The following is a 5,288-nucleotide window of genomic DNA, read 5'->3' as shown; positions in this document are numbered from 1 at the left end:
TAAAATGAAAAAGGACAAAACTACAGAACCTAACTGAGTTTTTCTTTGCCAGCAGTTTTTAACTTGGTTCAACATTTGAATTTAAATTAGCTGACAGGATCTATGGAAAATAAATACTCTGATTTAGTTGATATAGTGTGGAGCCTAGAGATATCTGTATTGTGGTGTGTGTGTGTGTGTGTGTGTGTTTTGGACTAAACTCAAAATGGATAAAAGACTTAAATGTCTTGAAACCATAAAAATCCTAGAAGAAAACATAGGCAGCAAAATCTCAGACATCTCTTGTAGGAGTATGTTTTCTGATACATCTCCTAGGGCAAAGGAAACAAAGGAGTAAGTGAACAAATGGGACTACAACAAAATAAAAAGCTTCTGCACAGCAAAAAGAAAACATCAACAAAATGAAAAGGGAGGCAACTGTATGGGAGGACATATTTGCCAATGATGCATCTGATAAGGGGTAATTTCCAAAACATATAAGGGATTCATACAACTTAACAAAAGGAAGACAAACAATCCAATTAAAAACTGGGCAAAGAACCCAAATAAACACTTCTCCAAAGTGGAAATACAGACAAGAGACATTTGAAAAAATGCTCAAAGTCACTGATCATCCCAGAGATAAAAATTAAAATGACAATGAGGTATCACCTCACACCTGTCATAAGGGCTACCATCAATAAATCAACAAATGACAAGTGTTGGTGAGGATGTGGAAAAAAGGGAACCTTAGTACACTGATGGTGGGAATTCAGACTGATGCAGCATGGAAAACAGTATGGAGTTTCCTCAAAAAATTAAAAATGGAATTTCCATTTGACCCAGTGATTCCACTTCTAGCAATATATCTTAAGAAATCTGAAACACCAATCAGAAAGAATATATGCACTCCTATGTTCATAGCAGCACAGTTTACAATTGCTAAAATTTGGAAAAAGCCCAAATGCCCATCAGTAGATGCGTGGATATAAAAGCTGTGGTACATTTACACCATGGAATACTATACTATACAGAAATAAAAAATAAGGATCTCTTACCCTTTGAGACAGCATGGAGGGATCTGGAGAGTATTATGCTAAGCGAAATAAGCCGGTCAGAGAAAGACAAGTATCACGTGATCTCACTCATATGTGGAATCTAATGAACAAAATAAGCTGTTCAACAAAATAGATCTAGAGGCATAGAAATAGGGAACAGAGGAAAAGTGGAGGAGGGTGCATGGGTGGGAAGTAACCCATGAACACAGACAGTAGGGTGGTGGAGGTCTGGGGAAGGTATAGGGGGCAGGTTAGAAGGGGTAAATGGGAAAAATGGGACATCTGTAATACTTTCAACAATAAAGATAAATTAAAAGAAAAAAAGAATTTTGATCATTAAAAAAAAAGTGCATGGAAATAGTTGTGTTCTGTGTCTGCAATTACAACACTTGTCACTAGGTGATGTTGTGAGCCATGACTTCAAGCTTGCCTTGGAGAGCAGTGACAGAACTTGATCCCTAGTGTTATGATTTTCTATTAACACAGGACTCGTTTTCAAAAACCAAAATAATATATAAACGAATGCCTTCTCTGTGGTGTGCTGTAGATGGCTCATACTGGCTTGCTAGAACCAATTGTTAAATTTTCAGGAGTTTTTGGACCAGTTGTTAAACATAACTTACTAAAAGATTAATTCTATCAACATACATTAAATTATATTTAAACAAAGTTAATAGGTGCTTAAATCTCATCACTAAGTATTTTACTACATTTTATTATAATCTGTGGTCTTGATTTATTTATCTCTATTATATCTGAATGGTGGAATGACTATATTTAGTGATGTTATGTTGATAGCTTGAAATTACATATAATGAGAGTATTCAAATAGTCCCCCATAAGGAAAACTTGTAGTTAGACATTTTTACCACACCACTGACTTTAACATTTTATGATTTTCCACTATCCATAAGATCTTGCGCCAGTAAATATACACATATGTTTTAATACTTGCTTTATTTACCAGTTTGTAGTAGCATTATATGAAACCAGCTTCTGGACTAATTGTCTTTAATTGGCATTTAACTAAGCTAATCCTTGTCAGAGTATCATCCATGTAAACACTTTGGGGGTTATTTTCATATTCACTACAAACAGATAGAAGCATTTTGTGAATTTTTGTTGTTGTTAGCTCCTCACAGGAATATATTTTCATTGATTTTTAGAGAGAGTGGAAGAGAGGGGGAAATACACAGAAAGAGAAACATCTATATGAGAAGAGACATAGTGATTCGTTAACTCCTGCACAGGTTAGGACCAGGGCTGGAGATCGAGCCTGTAACTGAGTTACATGCCATTGACTGGAAGGAAACCTGTGGCTCTTCAGTCCAAGGGCCAGCACTGTACCCACTGAGCAAACTGGCTAGGGCCATTTTGTGGATTTTTCATTCTTTATTTTCAACCTGACCTCAAAATCATATGATTCCATCTTATGTGTATTTCTTTGGTTAACTAAGGTCTTAATTAGCTAGCTTTCATGACATATCCTTTTCTAGCTAAGTTCAACCATTTAAAATTCCTATTGTTGTCAAGGAATAGTTTCAAAATTGCTGGTTACAAACTGGAAGACAGGTTTAGAGACCAAATCACTTGTGACAGATTAGCATAAACAAAAATTGAAAAAAATAGAAAATTTTCATATAGCATGATACCATACCATCTCAAAATTTGAAATTTGATCTATATCCATTTCATGATTTTAAAAATGAAGTAAATGGGGCTTAAAGATAAGAAGGCAAAGGCTTGCTCAATTTTACATTGTTATTTGGCAACAAGGCCAAGTTTTTCAGCCACGTCTTGTCATTCCTGTTCTAAAGTTATTTTCACTAGACCACTTTGCTTTCAGAAATATCTGTTTTTGCTTGTTCGGTACCAAAAAGGAATGTTGCTACAAAATTGTTTACTTGCATCTCTATCACCAGTTCAAGGACACATAAACATAAATATTGCAAGAAAAACGATTTTAAGTATGATAATGTTACATGCAATTAACACCAATTATTCAAGAAAAATGATCTTACATATAATAATATTACATGCAATAAACATTAATATTTCAAAAATAAAAGGATTTTAAGTATAATATTACCAAAACTGTACAGACAGTATATCACAAAAGTTGTAGGAAATATTAAAAATCTGCAAATAACAGGATTACTTCTATTGTATTCTATAATATTTTGTTCCGTTTGGCTCTATTTTTGTTCAGTTTATTCTGTTCATTATATTCCACAAATGAGTGAGATCATACGATATTTATTTTTCTCTGGCTGGCTTCTTTCATTTAGTGTGATGCTTTTATAGTCTATTTTGTCAGATATGAGTATTGTTACTCCAGCTTTTTTTTTCTTTTCTATTTGCATGGAAATATTTTTCCATCCCTTCACTATCATCCTGTGTGTGTGTTTTACTTTGAGGTGGGCCTGTTGTAGACAGCATATAGTTGGGTCATGTTTTTGTATCCAACCAGCTACCCTACACCTTTTGATTGGAGCATTTAATCTATTTACATTTAGGGTAATTATTGAGAGGTACTTATTTATAGCCATTTTAATTCTGTGTGGCTAGGTTTCTCTGTTTCTTCTCAGCAATCCTTTACAGCAATCCCTTTAGCATTTCTTATAATGCTGGCTTGGTGGTGATGAACTCCTTTAGCCTTGTTTGATATGGGAAGCTCTTTATTTTACAGAATATTTTGAATGATAGCCTTCCTGGATATAGTAATCTTGGTCTCAGATCCTTGCTTTCCACTACTTCAAGCCATTCCCTCTGGCCTGTAGAGTTTCTGATGAAAAATCAGGTGTCAGCCTTATGGGAACTCCTTTGTAAGTAACAGTTTTCTTTTCTCTTGCTGCCTTTAAGGTTCTCTCTTTGTCTTTAATTTTTGGCATTTTAATTATGATGTGTCTGGGCACAGGTCTGTTTGGGTTCTTCTCATTTGGGGTTTTCTGTGCTTCCTGAACGTGTCTGGCATTTTCCTTTACCAGGTTAGGGAAGTTTTCTACCATTATTTCTTCAAACACCTTCTCTATTCCTTTCACCCTTTATACCTCTTCTGGCATGCCTACTATTCTAATATTGTTAGGTTTCACATTGTCCCACAGCTCCTTTAAGCTGTCCTCCTGTTTTTTAATTGTTTTTTTTTTTCTTTTTGGTTCCCTAATTGAGTGATATTTTCAACTCTGTCTTCTAATTCACTGATTCAATCCTCAACTTCCCCTAATCTGCTGTATATTCCTTCCAGTGTCTTCTTTATTTGTGTTACGTCATTCTTTATCTCAGACTATTCTTTTTTCATAGTTACTATATCTTTTTTCATACTGTTGAGCATTTTTAACATCATTACTCTGAAGTCTGTTTCAGATAAAGCTCTTATCTCTGCTTCATTTATCTCTTCTTTGAGAGAACTTGCTAGTTCTTTCATTTGGGGGTTGTTTCTTTGTTTCCTCATTTTGGTTGTCTGTTTGGGTTTGTGACTATGTTTTAGGTAGATCCTCTACACCTCTCAAACTCTAGTGTAGGACAGTGGTAAAGGCTATGTCTGACTAATTGGATCAGGCAAAGACTCAAAGTCTCCAGAGACCACCTCTGTCTACAGACTAACAGGATTCTGACTTGAATTGCCCCCAGGCAATTGTCCTCAGGTGTGGTGAGAATTTTTTTTTTTTCAACAGGGGGTGGCAGTTGCTTCTGCCTGGAGGCTAATTGTTACTTTTTACACGTTAAGCACCCAGCCTGTTTTGTCTTCCAGATGGAAAGTATAGTATCAGTTACCAGTGACTGACTGGGTGCTTAACATGTTAATCTCTTAAGTGGTCTCAGGGCAAGTTGTTTTCCAATAGGGTGTGTTGACTGTCTTTCCCCCAGGTAAGGCAGATGTCTTTGTGGGAAAGATGTTCTCTGCTGTGTGAGGGAATGACTCAGCCCAGGAAACTTGGGGGGGTCTGCCTTCTGAGTTCTAGCCCTCTAGTCCCCAGTCCTGGGTTCTGCTCTCACAGCTCCAGTTCCCTTCACCCTCCCTCTGCCAGAGCACCAGGTGGGTGGCTCCATGGGGAATTTTTGTGCATTGGCCCTTTAAGAGGGTGCCCAAACTTTCATCTGTCTTTCCCTGGCAGACAGCACCCCACTTCTTTTCACAGCTAGATATTATGTGGATAACCTCCTCAGTTGGTGCTCTCTGCTGCGGAGCCCAGCTTCAGGATTAGATCCCAGAGTTCTCAGTGGATCCCCCCTACCCGCCTGGGACAGCTG

This window comes from Myotis davidii, unplaced genomic scaffold (genome assembly GCF_000327345.1).
Source record: "Myotis davidii unplaced genomic scaffold, ASM32734v1 scaffold218, whole genome shotgun sequence".
Taxonomy (NCBI): domain Eukaryota; kingdom Metazoa; phylum Chordata; class Mammalia; order Chiroptera; family Vespertilionidae; genus Myotis; species Myotis davidii.
Note: the sequence above shows the minus strand (reverse complement) of the source record.